This window comes from Ochotona curzoniae, unplaced genomic scaffold (genome assembly GCF_017591425.1).
Source record: "Ochotona curzoniae isolate NIBS_2020 unplaced genomic scaffold, NIBS_Ocur_1.0 contig_1302, whole genome shotgun sequence".
NCBI lineage: Eukaryota > Metazoa > Chordata > Mammalia > Lagomorpha > Ochotonidae > Ochotona > Ochotona curzoniae.
In genome coordinates this window covers 13,171,907-13,195,160 of record NW_024465035.1, presented here as the reverse complement: position 1 = coordinate 13,195,160, position 23,254 = coordinate 13,171,907, and positions in this window count along the sequence as shown.

Genomic DNA, 23,254 nt, shown 5'->3' with positions numbered 1-23,254 from the left:
TGACACTGAAGAATCCTCAGACAATATGTAAGTAAATGAACAACAACTATATTCCAGTGACACCATTTCTAGAAACCAATATGGTTTTCTGACCCCTTCTTTACAGCACTCACTAAAAAAGAAAATAAAAAAATAAAAACAATGGGAAAGCCATAAGTAAAAGCTCAAGGAAGGAAATAAAAGGAAAAACTAAGCATTATTTGATTTACCTGAGGACAGCAGGAGAGTAATAAACAGCATATGAGACTAGTATAATTCAGACACCAGTATGGGAAACCTAAACCCAAACATATGAAAGAGTCAACTGAATTGAAGTAGACTTGATACCCCAACTAAAAATGAGAGACTGCCAGCCTGAATTAAAAATCAAGAACTACTCTTCGTCACTGATAAGAAATACCAGTTAAATAAAAAAGCACAGAGCTTCAATGTAAAATGAATGGAAAAAATACACTGTATGATAAATCCATGCATCCTAGTCCATTTAAGTAGCAAAAAAAAAATCAGCTATCATATGTAGAATGTTTTAATAAGTATATTTACATAAAATACAAATATGCATCTGCTTTATCACCCAGAAATTTTATTCCTAGGCGCTTATTCAAAAGAAATGAGAACTTTGATTCACAATATGAGCCTGCTTACAGATCTTTATGAGATATATTCATAATGGTTCCAACCTGAAAATGTTTGCGCCTCCGTTAACAGAACAACAGGCAAATAAACACTTACCTAGACTGTAATAATGCTGAGTAATCAAAAAGGAATAAACTGCTGATAAATGCAACATCCATGAGTCTCAATGATATTCTGAGAGACTGTAGAAATAATATAGAACATTTATTGTAATCCCATCAACATGGATTGCCAAAATAGGCAAAATTAGCCTATTGTGATACAAATAGGTCAGAATTTATTTTGGATGAAGGGAACATGACAGGGAGGGAAGAAAGGAACTCCAGGGTGATTAAAAAAAAATATTCTCTGTCCTGACACAGAGACTGAGCAGCACGTATGTACTCACTCGTCAAAATTAATCAGACTACATATTTAATATCATTGCTATCACTTCATGTGGACTACACCTCAATAAACATTGCATTTGGATACAGAAAGCCCTCCTACAACCCTATGAAATTCAACAGGCTTTTATGTAACTTGAGCATAGTACTATAAATGTTTGTTAGCTATGAATTTTTTTTCAGGTTTATGCTAAGGAGAATATTTTGCTAATGAGATTCTTCTGGCTGCTAAGACATCAAACATGCTTGGATAGTTCATCAGCAGTGAGGTAAAACACAGGATGCACCTAGCATAGAAGAGATGCATGACCTAACCTCACTTGCTCCTTTCTTTAGAATTTGAAGGGATTTTTGTCATCCAAAATCCTATGAGTGTCATTTGTTGAGTCCCTTCTCCATCGAGACACAAGATCCATCTGCTATCTGAGCAACCAAGGCAGTCACCTCCAAAAAAAATGCATGACCATATAGGCTAAACTTCATTTGCCACTTGCAGCAGAGCATACAATGCAGTTCTCAAAAGCTTTTTGTACTGACACAAGTGCACACACCTACCCATAGCAGAATAGACCATTGTTGCCAAACCAGGCGTTGATTTTTAAATTAGCCACTTAACAAGCAAAACAAACAAATAAAAAAATGTTGGAAGGATTCTGTTACAAGCACGTAATACATATCCTAACCGGACCAGTTAGCACAAGGAAAGTAGTCAGTATTTAGGCAAGGTAGGATGACATCAGAAAATCCAGCTGAAGTTAATGGCAAGGAAGTAGTCCCAGTCAAAGTTTAAAAGCAATAGAATGAGCCAAACACGAGCTGGGAAGACCAATCTACATAATTGGTCCAGCTAGAAATTAAGCACTGTATAAAAGAAGTCATCAGAGTTAAGCAAAGCAACATGACTTACCCCTGAACACAGCTTCCGTTTGTAGTAAAGCTTGCATTGGCAATTTTCCCCTGTTATATATTACACTGAACTCCCATAATAATCATGGCACTGATAGCCCATGGCGAGGGAAACATCTTCTATTTATACTTCAAAATATATAATTTAAAGGTTCCAATGAACAAAAGAATAGGATATGATGCCTATGATTGAAATTAATTTTTAATAAAACTCTGTCTCTCTTAGTTCTGCTTATAGTGTGAACCTGCAACTTCTACTTCTACTGAAATACATTGAAGTGGAACCAAGCTCCAAGTGAGGACTAGAAAAGACAAACCATCTGCTTGAAGATACTACAAACTGACAAGGCAGCCAGGACAGTAGAGGACAAGACAATGGAAAGATCACTTGAACTGAGACCATCCTGCATGCTACATTTCCTTGGGATCACTGGACAACATCTGGTACAGAATGAGAAGCTAGCAATCCAGGCAAGTGTCGCTGAGTAGCACAGTAGCTAGCAGAGCTCTGATAGTCTCGTGGTGATGCTGATGCAAAAATGATGTTTGGAAGGAACTGTCAAAAATTGGAAGTTGAGTTGTCAAATATCTAAAGAAAAGGGATGTCAGAGGAGCTTGGAGATAGACAAAATACTACATATCCAAGCAGAGAGGAACTGAAAAGCACTGGTGATATTAGAAAAGTAAAAAAAAAAAAAAAAAGAAAAAAGAAAAAAAGAAAGTTAAAAATGCCCAAAGTACAAAATATATGGTAAACTCTTCTGGTTCTTAGACAGAATATCTAATGGTCAACAAGACTGTAGCATTTGAATCAAAGAGTTGCTGAGTCTGGTAAAAGCTGCATCCCAACCTTGAACTGACAGCTCAGCCTTTGGCTGGGCAGAGTTTATGTTGCTCTGTCAAAGTACTCTTACAGGAACAATCTTTAGATTCTATAAGCATGCTAAGTGTTGAGTACATATTACTGGGTAATTAAAAAATGCTGATAAAAAGAAATAAAATTACTGAGACATCAACATTTGGGTTTAGCTGGAGATGGGACACAACACTGATGTAGTTGGGTGACAGATCAGCAGTAAAGTTACACAGAAGAACAGAAAAAGAATGGAAATTTAAGATTCAAAGGGGGCCCAGGACAGTAGCCTAGCAGCTAAAGTCCATGCCTTGCATGCAACGGGATTTCATACTGGCACTGATTTCAGTCCTGGTAGCCCTGCTTCCCATCCAGCTCCCTGCTTATGATCTGGGAAAGCAGATGAGGATGGGTCAAAGCCTTGGGACCCTGGACCCACATGGAAGATCTAAAAGAAGCTCCGGGTTCCTGGCTTTGTATTATTTTGGCACTGGTCATTGCAGCCACTTGGGGACTTCCTCTCTGCCTCTCTTTCTCTCTGTATATCTTACTTTCCAATAAAAATAAATGTTTGTTAAAAATTTCAAGCAAATATGTGGAACACAGCAAAGTACTTCAACACATGTGCGTGAAGCCATATAAGGTATTGGGGGATATAGTATTAGATGAGAAAGCAGCAACGAATTACCTGAAGCATGGTAGAAAACATTAAAGGTATACTCATGTGACAGAGCACTTCGTAGTAGTACCATTTCACAAAATTATCATGTAAGGCACACATGTAATAATAAGCATTTAATAACTCCATCAAATAAAAAGTAACAAAGGACACAGGAATGTAGTAGGCTGAATATTACCCAAATAACATATGTATATACAGTTTGTCAGAAAACAACATATGGATACATGTCACAAAGTTAAGAATCTCAAAATAAGATCATCTTCAACATGTCAGTCCTTATGTCCAAGAAAATATATTTGCCCTATGTCATTATGACCTATCGTCTAACTTGTCGACAGTATAATAGTGCATTTTCCATTAATGCAATGAAATAACTCAGACTTGGTAACTTCACCAAAAAGGGTGGGGAGTTATCTAGCTCACTTTCTGGTCCAAGGGCAAGGGGACAAATATAATGATGGCTTCACTGATGGAGTCCTGAGGCAGAGCAGGAAGACACAGGACCAAACACAAGGTGAATGCCCAGGAGTGCCATCTGCACTCACTTGTGGAGGTTCCACAGAACCAGACACAAGGTGAATGCCCAGGAGTTCCCCCAGCACTAAGTCATATGGGCTGCACTCCAATGACCCCATCTAAGCTTACTCACTTCACAAAACTTCACCTCTAAATGCCATAGTTGGATTGAGTTTCTATCCTCTTAATATCTCCCAATGGGGATTCAAGGTTCACACATGAACCTGGGAGGACAGACTCAAACTACATTCCAATAGTAGCGGCAATGCAACACTATATATTTTCTGCACAAGAAAAGAATCACAGCAACATTTTGAAAAATGCATGACTCTTACAGACATATTTTTAATTAAAAAAAATGCAAAAGAGATATGTTGATGCTCCCTGGCACAAATTTCAGAAAAAGTCAAATTTAACTGATGTTCAGAGAAGATGAAATGGTAATTATCTGGTATGACCATGACTTGTAGAGAACATTTTTTTATTATGATACCTTGTTATATCTGGAATTTAGTAGTAGTGATTCCATAGTTATCCCAAGCTACCATCTTGACATGAATGGGAGTGGATTTGACAGAGATATGCAAAATCAGCTCTCGCAGGCCCATGAAAGCTATTTTCAGCACGTACTCCTTGACATAAAAATAAAGGCATGAAGAAACTGAGCTTTAAACATAAGTACTTGAAACTCAGAAGCCAACCCATTCACTAAACCACTCCCTAGACATGGTAAGGGTGACTAATGAGGAGGAGAAGGAAGAAAAAGCTTCCTCACAGATCCTCTGTGATATTCAAGGAGAAGATATTAAGACAAGACACCGGTGGGTTCCTTGCCTGCTCTTCGTCTTCCAGATGGGCTGGAGTAAGTCTTTGAGGTGATTCTGATGCAAAGCACAGTTTGAAAACCATTGGCTTAGTCAATTCATTTTAATTTTTCATCTATTTTATTTATTGTTCCTATTTTTACAATAGTTTTGTAGGTATTGGGATTCATCCTTGCACCCTCCCTCTCTGCTTCCCTGTTTCACCCCACACAACATTATTTCCCATATTATTACAGTTGTATAGTAATTTAGTAACAGTTACATGTTTAAGTGCATCAAGGCATTATAGAAAAAGAAAATCTAGTATCATATTTACATATTTCTTTGCTAATCTTTCTTTTATTCAGCAGTAGAGATGCATATTGCAACTCTTCTTATAAGTGAAGGAAAGAGGGAAAAATAATCCAGTTTCACCAAGGTCACTGGTGAAACCTGTGAAAACTGCAGGAACCTGAATCCAACTTTCTAACCATGCCTATGCTGAGAAGCTGTGGCAATGGCCCAAGGCATTAGGTGTCCACCACCAATATCCCACAAAGCAGATCTGGATTGAGTTCCAAACTCGGAATTCCAACCAAGTCTCAGATGTCAGAGACATTTGGGAATAAACCAAATGATGAGATATTCTTTCTTTCTCTCTCTCTCTTTATCTCTCTCTCCTCAAATAAACAATGTCATGTATTTTTTTATGAAAGGAATTGGTACAGCTTATGCAGCCATGCTTGCTTCTCCTTTTGCTCCTAGTAGCAAAACATACATTACTAAGTTAGTAGAACTAGTTAGAAAAGAGGACATTTAAATTCTTTGCCCAACATTAAATTGAAAGGTATGAGACCTACATAAAGGAAGTAGTATTGTACCTATATTTAACCAATGTGTTGATTTTTCAAAATTTCACTTCAGTGCAAAAGGAACATTAAGTCTCCACCCTGCACAGGGCAACTAGACATGGAAGACAAACTCTGACTCTTTCTCAACCTTTGCTGTCTCCCCAACACCTCATCTTTAACCGGAAATTGAGGGCATGAAAGTGAAACTAGAATTTCATTTTAAACTTCCCTAGCTGTTTAAGGTAGGTCTACCAAGATAGGAAAATAATCACTTTATTTGAAACACATCCTCCCACTGCAATTGGTATTTCTTTATTTCAAAATAAAATTAAGGCTACTGCTGTGCTATGAAGATTGTCATAAGCAAGGAAGATCTTCAAACCATTATCAACCAATGTGTCATGGGTACCAAGCACTCAACAGATATTGATTAAATACAAGAATCTGGAATGTTCTCATGCAAAAGGTTATTTGGCTTCTAAATAATGAGAAGACTTTTAGAACAGAGTTATGTGGTCCAGGCAGCTGGCATAGGGCAATACTTACTGAGGGGGCTCAGAAAATGAATATTTTCCACACATTATTGAAGTATATCTATATTAAATCCATTGAAATGCTTGTATGTATACATGCCAGCTGAAGGCCATAGTGGGAAATAAATATTGTCAACACTTAAGGTGAAAACTAAAACAAATTTGAATTAATTCTTACCAAAGAGTCGTGACGATATTTAAACTGTTGTCATACAGGGCCAGTGTTGTGGTGCAACAGAATAAGCCACCACCTGCATCCACATCATGCCTAGTTTGATCTAGTTTGACAGAATATGATCCAGCCCTTTCTTGATGTGCCTGGGAGAGCAGCAGAAGATGGCCCAAGAACATGTGCCTCTGCCACCCACGGGCTCCTGGATTCTATGTAACACAGGCCTGGTTATTGCGGCCATTGGGGGAATCAACCATCGCACAGAACATTTCTTTCATTCTTTCTATATCAATCAATCAATCAACTATCTATCTGTCTATGTCTTTGTAACTGCATTCAAAATTGAGTCAGGGACCGGGTGTAGTAGCCTAACAGCTAATGTCCTTGTCTTGCATGCACCAGGATCCCATACTGGTGCTGCTACATATCCCAGTTGCTCCACTTCCTTTCCAGCTCCTTTCTTATGGCCTGGGAAAGCAGTGGAGGACACTCCAAAACCTTGAGACCCTGTACCCAGGTGGGAAGCTCCTAGCTTCAGATCGGCTCAGCCCTGACCATCACAACCACTTGGCAAGGGAACCAGCAGATAGAAGAAATTTGTCTCTGTCTCTTCTTCTCTATGTAAATCTCATTTCCTTGTTCTAATACCCCCTGGATAAAGTCTTTCCTTGCTGCCTGCCTGAGGTTGGGGAAGACAATAAGGTAGACTGTGTGCAAGACTCCCAGTTCACTGGGCTGTCAGCGCTCTCAGGGAATTAGTCACAACTGCTTTGTCCTGTGAGTGATGCAGGCTAAAATTATTCCATCACACCAGATTACAGATCTTTTCCTCATAACGACACTGAGTTTCAAAGAACAGATATAAGATCTCTTTGTCACCTGATATCCCAGTGGTTGGGATCAAGTTCCACTGTCTGATGGAGTTTAGCGGAGGAATGAATGATGTGGTTCTTTTGCCATCTGGAGAATTAAAATCCAAAGTCTCAGTCTACAGATATAGGCTTGGAGGAAGAAGCCAATGGTGCCAACCTGTCACCATAGCAGGTTTACCACTGGGTTTCAAATCCAGGATCTGCACTTTGTACCCTCTCTACTTCAACCAGCTACATGTCCCCATGCTGAGCAGTTTGGAGTTCCAGGAAGGATAGCAAGGGAAATTCCTCTCGGCTTCTTCAATGCATCTTTAAAAAATTTTTATACATGGGCCGGTGCAATGGCCTAGCGGCTAAAGTCCTCACCTTGAAAGTGCTGGGATCCCATATGGGTGTTGGTTCTGATCCCATATGGGTGTTGGTTCTAATCCCAGAAGCTCCACTTTCCATCTAGCTCCTTGCTTGTGGCCAGGGAATGCAGTGAAGGACGGCCCAGAGTATTGGAACCCTGCACCCGCAAGGGAGACCCAGAAGAGGATATGGGCTCCTGGTTTCGGAATGGCACAGCACCGGCTGTTGCGGTCACTTGGGGAATGAATCATCAGACAGAAGATCATCCTCTGTGTATATCTGACTTTGCAATAAAAATAAATAAATATTTTAAAAAATTTTTATACACAAACAAAGCACTGTTATCTTTCACCTGGCTCTCAGGTAGGGGCTTGGTGCATAAATAATTGTTCAAATTGGCATCTCTGGAAAGATGTTTCTCAGAGCTTCTTAGCTGCCATCTTGATCTGCTCTAACTTCAGCATTTCTTAAGTGTGAACAAACGTGTATGTGTGGGAACAGTTCAGTGACACCTGTATGTATGTATGTATGTACATGTAGATATACTTTTAAATAATTATTTCTATTGGAAAGTCAGATATACAGAGAGGAGGAGAGACAAACAGGATCTTCCATCTGATGATTCACCCCTCAAGCAGCCACAACGGCTGGAGCTGAGCCAATCCGAAGCCAGGAGCTTCTTCCAGGTTTTCACATGGGTGTTGGATCCCAAGGCTTTGGGCCATCCATGACTGTTTTCTCAGGCCACAAGCAGGGAGCTGAATGGGAAGTGGTTGTTTTAAGCTGTATGTAAGACAAAAAACAATTAACAAATGAGAAAATGTCATTAAATGAAATCTACTGGTAAGAAAATGGAGGTGAGGACAGGAGTGGCACATAAATGCTGTGGAAGTCTTTACTGTTGAGCATTTCTTAGCGGGTAAGAAGTCATATCTAAGCTACTTTATGAATATCTTGACAAATACTTGATTAAGCAAAGTGATGGCATGAATGAATCAGCTCCAATTTCTTTAGAAAGTTGGTGCACTGTGCATAATAAATGAGTGAATTAATGACAGTAATGAAAAGTCATGTCGATAATCCATGACATGTACATGAATAATTAGATGATGACTCTATTAGCAAAATGAGAATAATTTTTTCCCAGATGGACATACAAAACTAAAGTTTAATGAGGTCTTCAGCTCAAAAAGAATAATTATTCCAATGCTATTATAATCTCCTATTTCATTGCCTTTCCTGTCTCAATAATTTTCATTTAGTGTCTATATATTCCTATAGCCAACACTTTTACCTGGCATTCTTTTACTATATATGCATCTAAAACTAGGTCGTTTAGACCCTTTTATATTGCACAACTCAATTTCTATAAATCGTTCTCAGACGATTCTTGCATATGGTAGGAGATATAAACCTGCAGAATTGAACCAGAACAATGATCAAAACAACCAAACAAAATCAACAGCGTTTTCATGCTGTCAAGAACGTCTGTCTGATATGGTAGTCATCAGTTAGTTGCACATGACACAGAGCCTGGGTTCTTGAACACATTACAGAGAACCTGGACCCAACATTCTTCCCACCTGTGGACTTGGAGTATTGTGAGATAATTCCATGTCCTTTTCTCTGAGTCACCATTATACACTATTTGCCACTGAAATCAGTCTACATGCACACCAGGGAGAAGAGTGTTGGCGAGAGACAGAGAGAGGAAGAGAAATTCTCTAGTCTGTATGCAGAAAGTTCCTAGAAAGATTATCCAAAAATCAAGAATGTGGAAACCTTTACTTGCATTTGATTAAACCAATTATTTTGGATCTCTAAAGGTTTGTGTTCTGAGCACCTTTCCTCTCATAATGAAATAAACTTGGTAGTTAGAAAGTTTACATTTCACTTGGGATTTTATAGATATAATGTTAGTCACTCTTGGGATTTAACTCCAGATTAAAAAGAAGTTTCTCTAAGTTAGTGATTAAAATCGAAAGCATCACTACTTGTTTATGAATCAGATCACATTCCAAAAGTTGTTTGCTTCATACTGTGTTCTGTTATTTTTCATTCAGCATGTCTTCTGAAATCTGCCAAAATAGAATTTCAATTCATAAAGAATGGGTATTAAAGAGATGTAAGGACTAACATCTCATGATTAAAAATATTTAATCAAAGAGTATTTCCTCCCATTGCTTTCTTTTCACTGAAATAAACAAAGTCTGCTTTGGGAAAAAAGAATGGAAATTTTGGCATCTGTGTCTATTTGAAATTGAAATTTTCTGCGACCCTACAATCATACGCTACTGGTATAAGATGGTATTGGTAATGCTGCAGCTGCATTCAAAATGATGCTCCATACAAGGCATGAGTTGCCAAGATTTTCAAGGATCAGACTTAAAAACTTCTGATTACACACAAATATTCATCATATAACCAATGAGTTTATTTTTTAAAAAGCAAAGTATCAGGCAGATTTAAGAAAGAAGGAGAGACACAGAGAGATCTCTTCCATCAGCTGGATCGCTCACCAAATATACAGCAATGGCCAGCGCTGAGTTGATCTGAAGTCAGGAGCCAGGAGATTTCTCCAGATATCCCATGTGTGTGCAAGGTACAAGTACTTATGCCATCCTCTGCTGCCCTCCCTCACCACAGGTAGACGAAAGGGGAGACAATGCCAGTATGCTTCGTGGGCGATTAGCTTGATTAGCCATCACTCCAGCCCCCAAAGTTGAGTTCATGGAAATCTTGCATAAATCTAGAAATGTTGTTCTTTTTTTAACGTTATGATCCTAACATTACTAAACCCTTAGTTCATGGGGGACATCCATAGTCATCATACTGCTCAAGAATGTTCATGTTACAGAAAGATCATCATGAAAAGTGGATGTGTTTGGACTTCTTGAATACATATTGAAACAGACACTTTGGAGATATATTGTAAATATTACTTACTTTTATTGGCTGATTTTGCTTGTCTATGAATCAGATTTTTTTTCTTTTGCTTTTGGGGTTGGCTTGTTAATTTGCATTAATCTATCTGCCTAAAGATGATCTTCAATCTTTTATTTAGGTATTTCCAAAGTATGACATGTAACTATGTACGCAAGGTTGATACACACATGATAAAGTGGTTGCCAAATTATCATGTGAATATTAAAATTCTGATTCTAGTTCAGTAGAATTTGGGGTGGAGCTTATAGCTGTGCATTTCCCAGAAGCTTGAGGGTGATGGCTACGCTGCAAGGTCCTCAGCATATTCTATGAGCAAAAGACATTTCTGAGAGTCTACAATGTGCTCTGATGTATATATTCACAGAAAATTCTCATCATTTTCCCACTGGATTCATGAGAAACAATAAGCAAGGCTGTAGGGCCCAGCACGGTGGCATAGCGACTGAGGGCTGATGTCCTCACCTTGAGCGTGCCAGGATCCCTTATGGGAGCCAGTTCTATCCCGGCAGCTCCGCTTCCCATCCGGCTCTCTGCTTGTGTCCTGGGAAAGCAGTTGAGGACGGCCCAAAGCCTTGGGACTTTGCAACCGTGTGGGAGACACAGAAGAGCTCCTGGCTCCGAGCTTTTTGGATTGGCACAGTTCCAGATCACTTGGGGAGTGAACAACTGGATGGAAGAACCTCCTCTCTGTCTCTCCTAATCTCTGTATACCTCACTTTGCAATAAAAATAAATAAATCTTAAATTAAAAAGGCAAGGTTGTAAATAACACAATCAGCCATTACTTTCTTTCATTAAAAAAAAACAAACAAAAACTCTTTTCTCTTACTTCTCTACCATTTTTACTCTCTAAGTAAGATAGCTACTTTTGGATTAAGCTAGAACAGCTCTTCACATTCTTCAGTTTGTTCATACTAAAATCTTCTCGAAAGTCTTTTTTTCATGTTCCATAGGCAAAGGGTTCCCTTTTTCAGCCTTTTGTTTGCCCCATATTATTACAACAGCATAGTACTTCAACAGCATTAGACGAAGCTGCATCAGGTCAACGAATGTGCTAAATCTATAAATTATTTTACAGAATACAATAAAGGGTCATTTTGGCATTTCTTACATAACACAGGCAACTGTGACTTAGATTTTAGATATTAGAGTATTTCACAGTGGGGAGAGTCTACTTCAATGTCCTGCGTGGAATTGGTATGCTACCACTACATAAGGTGGAAATTAATACAGCTTCAGTTGAGGAAAGAGGATGAATGGCACATAGGCTGTTTCTGATTCAGGAGCTAACATCCTTAGTTTAGAGGACAAGAGTGTCAGGGCACGTTCTTTCCTCCTGTTATCTTCCGCTCCTTCCTGCTTTCGTCCTTCCTTCCCTGTGACTGCCTTCCCATGTAGATCCCTTTAGGATCTGACTTCATTATCATGATGCAACTAAACAAATAAGGTAGAAATTTAGGAGAGTCTGAAAGAGCAAAATCTGATTGTTTGAAGTGCTGTTGACTGGCTCGTGGCATCCCTATTTACGGAAGTATGTGAAATCAGTCTTCCAGACCGAACATGTGGCTGATCTCTGTATGCAATCATTAGTATTCAGTTGGTGTTCATTATGTTTGAATTAATAGTGACAGCACACATCATTCTTATTAGATGATGTTTCAATTTAATTACTTATTATCCATTAAAATCCCTCAGTGCTTAGGAAAAAAAATTATACACAAAAAAAGTCATACACAGAGATGGGAGGACTCTGCACATGTTCTTTATCTCATGCTTCCAAAAATTAGAATCATATAAGAGTTTACTTCACAAGCCAACACGGCCAAATTAGTACGGCAACATCATACTTTTGGGACTTTGTAGAGACTGTTAGGAGGCAAACATGGATTGTTGCTTTTATATCCACCTGAGAACCTACTTTACACTCAATGTGAGGGGAATAAGCAGAGTTGCCAGATAATGAAAAAACAGCTACAATATATACAAGGATGTTATCAAAATGTGAGTCACAGTAGCATTATTATTACCTTGTGCTATACAGCTACTATTTCATCAACAGCTCCAGTGTCAGGAAGATTGAAACTGAGCACTAGCATGGATCTGCTTCAAGATCGCTTCCTTAACCAATAAAACACAAGGAGAGCAGTGAAAAATAAACTGTAACCCATATTTAGGAGCTATTTGATCTAAGATATCAGCTCCAGGGGTTTATTCCAACATGACATATTGGGGGAGGTGGGAGCCATTTCAATGGAGTTTTAAAGTCTTAGCACCATGCATTAACCTCCCATCCTAAGTGGCCACCACGTTGATAGAAAACAGCCAGAATGGGCGTTGTCAAAAGTAGGCTCCAGTGCCTCCTACATTTTGCTTTTGAAATCTGAGTGTTCTCCCAAATTGTAATTCACTCACTGCTGTAGCAACAGCTGTCGCCCTGCTGGATCTCTCATTCCTGTTCAGAGCCCTGACTCTGACCCTCTCGGATGTGATCAGCGAAAAACTACACTTGGAGATTTAATACTGATTCACCATGTCACAGCATGAGAACCAAAAACTCCACCCTTTGAGCCTTTCAGGAATCCATTTGAAGCCATGATAATAAAACCTGTTTAAGGTATTCACCTTTGTGATTTTTCAGATTCCTGCAGTGTACATGGTAATGGCCAACTCTTTAGAAAAATAGACAGATTTACAAAATGATTTCACAGAGGAGAGTGGGTCCTCATGTACAGATACAACTCTCATCTTACAATGGCAAAATTTGCTCATTTCATTTAGGTTTCATTAAGCTCTAAGGGGATCCTATTTTTAGGACGGCTCATTTTTTATTGCAACAGATTTGCAGAAGCTTTCTCTCACAGAAAAATGAAGGCAAAGAATAAATATTAACTTTAAGACTAAAGATTCATTTACCAAGTGAATGACAGTAACAACCATGATAATACACCATACTTCTCAATAACTTCTCTATTTTGCATTAATTTTCATATTGATTGGACTGCCATAAATCCAATAAACAGACATAAAATTAATATGTTGCCTTAGTGATGGCCCCCAATTGTCACCTACAAAATGTGACTTAATTTGAAAATACCGTCTTTACAGTGGCAATCAATTTTAGATGAAGTCATGAAAGCAGGCACTATCCCATATAACAATATCCTTATGAAAGGGGGAAATACAGACATGGGCAGTCACAGAGGAGAGAAAATGAGAAGAGAGGGAGGAAATGGGCACCTACAAACTAAAAACTGCATGGACCCCTCAGCAGTTAGGACAGGCACGGAATGAATTTTCCCCTAGTGCAGTCTGAGTTTATTATGCGGGAGGTAAGGCCACCAGAGACCACCTAGGCACCAAAGGAGGCAATCTGAGTCAAGAAGCTAGCAAATGGCAGAAGGGAAGCTTTGCCAATAACCTTGAGATGTGGGTCGGAGAAGCTAGGAGCCAAATACTGAGTCTAAAGTTTTTGTTTTCTGGAATTCAGGTCCCTCCCACCCTTCTCCATTGGCTGAGTATCAGGGAGGATCATTTTGGTGAATGATGATTCGGATAGACGATGGGTGATTGGGTATTACAGAGGACAGGAAAGGACGGGCATTGGTAGACATCAGAATGGTCTCGCTTCCCTTGGTAAAGGAAGCAATGACTTTGTTCAGCAATCCCTCACTCTGTTTTCTTTGCTTAGAGTCACTGCCACCCTAGCTTGAGCTGGAAAAAAACCGTCAGCAGAAACAGCGTTGACGGCATGCAAGGTAGGAATCAGGGAAGCATCCTAGACCTGCTTGCCCAAGACTGTTGCGAGTAGGAGTCTTGCAGCCTACAAACTCCTAGGATTCTCAGACAGATCCATGCATGACTGCAGGGCTGAACCTCGTAACCTTTCCAGACAGTCTTCTCAACACCTTGATTTCTACCTTGCAGAGCTTTAAGACATCATATATCTGTTCTTCTAAGTCACTAAGCTGATGGTAGTGTGCTATGCCACTCTTCTAAAAGAGCACAAGCTTTTTCTAACCTTACACCGATATCGATTTACCCTGTCCAAAGCCTTGCAAGAAACTATTCTCTGTATAAACTGCATGAGACCATACTACGTATTATGAAAAAAAAAAAAAAACAGAATACATCTACTTTAAATACTTTTGCACCAAAATAATTTATCTTCTAAAGTCGTCATTCTAGAAACTTTTTGAAGTATCCTCATTCTGTGTGATTTAAAATTTGATGAAGAGGAAAAGAAATGTGTTAAATAGATGTAAAGTGAGCCAAAAGGGCTTGCAGAAATCAAAATGACTTTATTTAAATAATTTGGTTTAGGTTTACCAGATATTTTAATCCATACCCACAAAACAAAAAAATAAAACAGGTATTGAGAAATTACACAAGTCAAAAAAGTTACACAATAACTCTGTGTGCAGAGACAGAATTTGAAAATATCCTGAATCTTGCATGTTTTTAAAAAAGAACATATTTTGTTCTCTCATACCATGCTAGCCTCCCACTGAAGGAGCCAGCAAAACTGTCTTTGTCGCTAACTGCCTAAGAGAACTTTAAAGCAGGTGATTGAGTTTTCCATCCTACATCTTAAATTGGAAAGAGGATGAAAGTTTTGCAAAGAGAATAAGATACAGGATTTTAGCAGCATATTTATTTTTAAAAACTGTAGAAGGAATTACCCCATGAGTTGCTTATTTAAATCAAATAAAATTCTTCAAATCACTCTTTCGCATTTCGTGAATAAATTCTACAGTAGGATTGATTTTGTAATCTCCACAGGGTAAAAAGTCAGTCTTAATCCGTCTACATGAATTCAATAGCACACGAAACGAAGCCTTCTTTGCTTCAACACATGCATGTATGTAACACAGCATGATTATACACATGCATGAGCACACACAATGCATTTATTTGATCACATGAATTATATTTTACTACCATTTTGTGCTTTGCAAAAGATAGTAATATCTTAGTGGAATAAGAACTCTTGAAGCACTTCTGAAATAAATTCAATACCACTCCCATTAGAGGAAATTGCCATAAACTATCAAGTATTGTATTTTGGCTAACTATCAGTCAGCTGCCTTTTCCAGAGACATCATTACTACCTAGCGCATTTCTTAGAAAAATCCAGGCTGCTCATAAATGTCAAAAGTGGTTCACATACTTACTTACACTCTTTTCTTTCAGAAAGCAGCATCAAAATATCCCCTATGGAGGATACTGCATATGTCGTTTGACTGGGAAAATAAAACTAAGGATGAAGATGTCCAGAAGTTCTTCTGAACAAGGAGGCCCTACTTGCCCTCCTTCGAAAGCAGCAAGAGGCAACATGGAGCACCTCCGTGTGATCCAACCAGCAGTACACAGAATCAATTGCTAAAAAAAAAAAGTTACTTAGAACCAATAAAACTGGGGGCACGACTACAATCTTAATTTCACCAGAAGTGAAAGGAATCTCTTGCTTATGCCTGATGATATCAAAGCATCCCCTTTTCTGTGACTACACAAGACATGCAGCCCAGTTCTCTGACCATATGAGAACTGTGCTCTAGCCAACTGAACCAGGTCTCTACCTTACATGAAGAGCACATTAGGTGGAAAAGCAAGAATTCAAGACACAGAAGTTCACTATCATTTTTTTTTTAGTGTCACTACCTCTTTTCATAAAATAAAATGTGACCCTCATATAAAGCTGTTGTGAGGTGAAAGAATAATGTATGTAAATTGCCAAACAGTCTCCTGGCTACTATGGTACCAAACGTCCATATGGAAATATCAGCAAAAGTTACCTATTGCAATAGATAAATGCAAACACAGAATGCATGTGTGTATATGTTGCATACATAGGATTGTTCACACATATACACCAAGTGTTTATATATATGAATATATACACATATTTTTTCAAAAACACATTAAATGTGTGCTACTTGGTTGATCCTCCATTAGCTCTGAAATGCAAAGAATCTGGAAGTCACGACTCCTACCCGTACAGAAAGAACGGGCAAGGAAACTAGAAATCAATGAATTTTCTTAGACCCAACAAAAACTCTAAGAAATGAAATTTTGCTCCAATGTGCCATGCACAAACTGGAAATGTGCATACAGAGATACAAAATCTCTTTACCAGGACCTGAGCCTTTGGAAACTATACAACTGTAGAAACACTTCAGTCACAATGTGGAAGATCTCCTGGGGCCAAATATACAGAAGCTTAACAGAGAAAGGTCATCTTGGGTCCATGATCTAGGAGGTCTCCCAACACCATCACGCACTTTCTCTCCAGTAACCCAACACGATTATCAAAAATTCTAGAAAATAGAATTTGCCAGAGTATAATTTCAGGTTTATGGAGGGAATTTCTTCTCTTCCCATGCCTTCCCTTCTTACCTAAGCTGCGATTTGAACTATCTTAATGCATTATCTCTAAGATATACAACATCAGGTAGGTAATTTTCAAAACTAAGATCAACTAAGTGATGGTTATCAGAACTTGCTTCAACTATAAATGCACCAAAAGAGTGAAAAGGGAAAGGATAAACCGTTCTTACACCAACACAGAGAAATCTCGGATACCTTTATCAATTTCGGAAGAAACAGGCTTAAGAACAAGCAAGATTTTATAGGATAAAAAGGGCACTCCAAAATTATAAGGAAGTATATTCTTCAAGATATAAAATTCTGTAGAACTTATAAAATGTATAAAACACACCAGGCAAAATGTGATGGAACTGAAAACAGGGATAGTCTAAAAAGGTTTTAATTTGGGGTTCTGCTATTTCACAGTATTGATAAATCAAATGAGAAGATTATTAGCCAAATATAAATGATTTCAATTGCACTGTTAATCTACTGATCTAATTGATGTTTATAAAACATTACATCCAACAGTGGCAAAATATATACTGCTCTCCGGCCCAAATAAGACATTACTAAAGATAAACCACATTTGAAACCATAAATCAAACCTAAAATATAGACATTAAAGAATGTTCTCAGTTCCCAATGAAATTCAACAAAAGCCAGGAACAGAAATGTAAGTTAAAATTCCTCCAAATAATTAAAAATTAAAAATCAAACACATACATATAAATACTGGCAATGAAACAGGAAATGCTTCTTAACCAAACCTATGAGATGAGCCAGATAAAGATGCTACAAGAAAATAATACTAATATCATAAACACAGATGCCAAATTGCTTTAAAATGGCAAACTAATTAAACTGTATTAAACAAACATACATTATAAGCAATCACAGTTATGCAAGTATGGTTCAATGTACATAAATCAATCATAATAATCTATCAGTAGGAAATACTATATAATCTAAGAAGAAAAATAAGATTTTTCAAAAATCACAGGAATCAAAGGAGATATTGCAATAATCTTACACAACAGCAAAAACTGAAATCACACAGCAAGTCCACAAAAACCAATTTGTTTTCTCTACTGAGTTCCCAGTTCAGCCTGGTCTCCTTGGGGATCCAGTAGAAAGATAACAAAAGAGGTTAGCCAAGGTTTGGAAGAATTTTTCCAGCATATTTCGAGTGTAGATGAGTATCTTGAAAAAAAATGGCTGTTTATATACCCATTTCACAGACAAGAGAAATGGGATTCTCAAAAACCCACTAACTCCTGAGTAACAGACACAACACAGAGAGAAAGACAAAGGTCTTGCCATTGAGGGCAGATGTCGGAAACCAGTTACGATGAAACTACCAAAGACCCGCATAACAATTGCCTGTGAAATATGCACACGATCATGGGCAAGTAACTCTCCAGCAACAAAGACGCTTGTACATTCCTCTTGTTCTCATTTGTCTGAATGAGTAAATGGCATAATCCCAGAGGACCTGGTGCCCAGTAACACGGGAGGGCTGTGGTGCACCTGGGGATACACGTGGCTGTGCCTAGAGGAACTCATCAAAGGAGTGAGCTGAGCCTCAAGGATGAAACACCAAATCACCTCCGACTGCTAACTCTTCCATTAGATAAGTATGTGATACTGTCTGTATACCTTTTCTGGATTTCGTATTTTTTAATCTGTGTGATGTAAGAAGAGGAAATCGAATTTCTAAGGATTCTCTCACCTCCATCAGTCAAGAATTCCATAGCTCTGCAATGGAGTGGAAGTATCGTTTAATTTCTGTCTCATCTATGGCGTTCTTCCTCTCCCTCACGCTTGTGTTGGTAACCCACATTTTACCCAGCTACACTCACTCCTCCACCCCCATCACTGAAAACGATGGAAGCGAAAGCAGAGTTCTAAAATGACAAGTATTTTTACAGTTAGCTAAACTGTGATTAATGTTGGCTTTATTCACCATTTATTCTGTCAATAAAAAGGACTGCTTGCCACAATGTTCACCATACCACCAACCGAAGCAAGTGTGTGCAGGTGCTAGACTAAAAGCAGAAGACACCCCTTGAAACTTCAGAAAAAGCTACAAAGGCTTTTGCTAATACTTTTTGGTGTTTCAATAGAAGTTCAAACCTTAGACACATGGAACTTCTATTACATTTGGGTGAACTCCCACATTTTACTGTTAAATGGCTGTTTTTCTTGGATACACTAAAAGTCGGGACAGGGTTGGGGAGTGAGATGCGGTGGGAAACCCTGAGTATTGTAGATGACAGGAGCCCCTCAATAAAGAATTGCACAGGGAAACTGATGCATCCCTTCGAGGCTGGGCACACTGAAAGGGCAGAGATGAATTGCGGAATCACGGTAAGCTAATAATTCTCATGGGCCTTCTGCCCAATACCAGAAAAAGAATGTTGCTCTCCTGTGCCTGTTCTCAGCGCTGCAGGTGAGCTGGCTTCAAGTCCGCGGAAACATTTCAGCAAGCTTTGTCCTAGGCCCAGCTTCTGAGATCTGTTTTTTCCTCTAGAGGAATTTTTGTCAAATGTCAGTTCCCTCATATGCAAACTGAAATTCTTGGATTTTAGTATATTATGCATAAACAACTCTAGAGACATAAAAAACTTTTGTAGAAGAAGACTTAGCGCATGCTCATTAGGATTCACTCATTTGGTTTTCCTTTCCATGCCCAAGTATATTAAATGATCACGAGGTCCAAGGCACCTGGATTCTAACAGTGAGTAAAAGCAGACGTGAAGATGAGACAAAAAACAAACATGCTGATTAAAACAAAACACAACTCCCACACGGGCGCAGGGGAGACTGCGACAGTAAGAAAGCAGTAATGAGTATTTGCTGAAGATCACTCGCCTCACACAAAATGCAGTGCCCTGGCCTTTGAAAAAACAACACAAGCATTGAGGCCTGCCTTGCTGTCCATTCAAACAAGGAAGGCCTAAGAAGGGCATTGTCTGCCCCTGCCCTGGGCTCTCGAAGCAGATGGTAAGGTCTTCATTGGTGAGATGCCCTCCCCAAACCTGTGGGAAAAGAATATTCTTTTCTCTGCAGGAACAGACCACAAAAGAATCAGGAAAAAAAGAGGGGCCCCATGAAGGCCTCTAGTTTAATCACCATTAGATCAAATGCACTTGGTGGAATCACACCTCTCAACGGTCAAGTGCATTACCGACGGACTCCAACTCAGTGGCTCACCTTGTGATCTATTTCCACTTCGAAATCTTGTGAAAGTGATTGCAATTAGCAGAAGTTTAAGTCTGAATGTTGATCAATCGGTAGGACACTCTTGTGATGCTGAGCGCTGTTGGTAGCGTTGCCTCCTGGTTGGCCCCACCATCACAAGGACAAGAACCATCCTTTCATATTAACTTTGGTAATGTACCATAATTAAGTTCTACTATTACCATGGTAAGTTCTACTAAAGCCATCTACTTGACCTGACCTTTCTTTGCAAAACACTCTGGATTTGCTTTTTTCATTTAATAATACTACTTAAAACTACATTATAGTATTTGTATTTCCAAATTAACTTCAAATTCAATTTCCATGACAGAAAAACTGTATTGGAACCCAACTGAAAAACCAGAAACTTACAGATCTCTGTGAACTGTTGAAGGGCAGTTATCAGAGGCATGCAATGATGGGGCTTTGAGGCTGATTTTAACAGCTATAGTCTTAAGGTACAATAAAGAGCCCAGTGCAATGGCCTAGTGGCTGGAGTCCTTGCCTTGAGCACACCAGGATCTTATATAGGTGCCGGTTCTAATCCCAGAGGCTCTGCCTCTCATCCAGCTCCATGATTATGGTCAGGGAAAGCAGTTGAGGACTTCCCAAAGTTGGAGACCCACGTTGGAGACTCAGAAGAGGTTCTGGGCTCCTGGCTGCGGATTGGCACAGTTCCGCCCATTGTGGCCACTGGGGAGTGAATTGATGGATGAAAGATCTTCCTCTCTGCATCTCTTCCTCTCTGTATATCTGCCTTTCCAATAAAAATAAATCGTTTTAAAAATACAATGAGAAGCTGCTGTCAGTTGATAGGATATTGGGTACACCACAGAGAAGAAGGCAAGCTCCTGCCTTCCCCTCAGCAGAATTAAGAGTGTAGAAAATCAGAATCCACAAACTTCTGAAAACATGTTTTGTAGACTGACTTGATGAGTACGAGATGGATATTTCAGAGTTTCTGTCTACACAGCAATTCACCCTGGTTCATGATCCCTACCGGTCAGCGCCCAAAGTTGGTCTCCAAAAACACGAAAAGGCAAAGATGTTAGAATATTGCTCCTTGCCTTCCTCCTACTCTGCCCTTCCTGCAAATGCAACTGCGTATCTGACCTCCACACGGGCCTCTGGAGTGGGGTTACAGCTTCGCAACCACAAGTTATCAGGCAAAAGGCTAGCACGGTACTCCCAGGGACACATTACGCCCAGGACAGTCTCCCAACATAAACAAACGGGGACTCCTTCAAAGAAAAGATGCCCTTGGTTTTTGAGGATGAGAGTGAACTTTGTACAAAACCACAAGCCTTCGCTTCCAAGAGTTCCCTTTCGGCAAAATTCAAGTACATGTGGTTTCACATCTGAATAACCTTTTCTCAACAAACCCACAAGAATTTGGGTTCTAGTACAAAGTGATTTGCCAATCATTCCAGTTGGGCAATGCTTAGAATAAAATAGAAGCCAGGAATTGCTGAAGAAAAAGGAATTGACTCAGGAAGCAGAATTGATTTTGTAATAAAACCTAGAGAGAGTAAAGAGAGAAAAAACGTAGTTGAACTGGGGTGAGCTTGAGACCATTGGGGGCCATTATTTACTGAAAAGGAGTGTCTTAGGCTCTTTAGGCTACATGTAAGTCAAAGCAAAACTTTCATATCCTAAAATGAGGATAATATGTGTGAAAATTAAATGAGAATCTTCTTCCTGTTTAAGTTTGCTTTCAGTATTTTTTTGTTTTGTTTCTTTTTTTTCTTGTTTTAATTGCACAATGCAGCTGGCCTCCAATCATCTTTAGAACATTGTGGCTTAGCCAGCTCCCTAAGACGCTTACTGAAAATTACGCAAAGCCCAAGGGATGAAGTGAAATCAAGAACTTAGAGCTAAGTTGTTACGTCTATTGAGAGAAGGGGAACAGTAGCGTGTGTCAGTTGTTGATGCCCATACACACAGTCTCATATCAACTTACATGAGACAGCTCTGAACATTTATGTGCTTCTGTGTCTTGGAGGCCAAAGAGGTGTAGGACACAAGTGTAGGGAGCCTGCAATTTCCGTGCTACAAAATTATAATAAAATCCCAAAGGCTTTAAATAATTAGGAGATGTCCCAGCCACAGTGGGGGGAAAAGCACCTTGTTGTACTCGTTTTAAGAAAGTAAGTAAAACAAGACAGAGGTAGAGCATATATCCACCTGGCAGGAGAAACCACAGCACACTTGTTATTAAAACACGTCTATAGTGATTGTGAAGTGGCTGATACCATTGACTTGCTGTAAGAATCGCAAGCTGTAACCTGGACACAGCACCTAAAGCGTTAATATCTGTAGATGGCCAAGGATACTGCTGACAGCACACCTATCAAAAACATAGTTCTGAGGCCATGCAATAGGGGACCGTGAAAGTTTATTAGCAGACCAGAACAACTGAATGGAAATGATAAGAATGTTATTTGTAATGGCTCATTTGAAATAAACAAAATGCGTTTCTAAAGAAATTACACCTTCTTTTCTATGTAAAGTCTCAATAGGGTCTGGCATGATAGCCTAGTGACCAAAGTACCCACCTTGCACATGCCAAGGTTCCATACGGGAACCAGTTCTTGTCCTGGCGGTCTTGCTTCCAATTGGTTCCCTGCTCAATAATTTCAGATTTTCAGAAATTTAAGACTTGTATATTGGAAGTTTCTAAGCTAAATATGTATATTTTTTAAAAGATTTACTTATTTTTATTGGAAAGTCAGATATACAGAGAGGAGAGATAGAGAGGAAGATCTTCTGTCTAATGAGTCACTCCCTAAGTGACTGCAATGACTGGACAATCAGGAGCCAGGAGCCTCTTCCAGGTCTCTCACGTGGATGCAGGGTCCCAAGGCTTTGGGCCATCCACGACTGCTTTCCCAGGCCACAAGCAGGGAGCTGAATGGGAAGTGGGGCTGCCGGGATTAGAACCAGCACCCATATGGGATCCTAGTGCATTCAAGGCGAGGACTTTAGCAGCTAGGTCACCACGCCAGACCCTAAATATGTATTTTTGAAACTTAGTACAGTAAGGACAAAAAACATGAGGACCCTTTCACTTACTTGTGTAAAACATACACACGGGACATGACACAAAATATAATTCCATCCAACAAACACTTGATAGGACTCA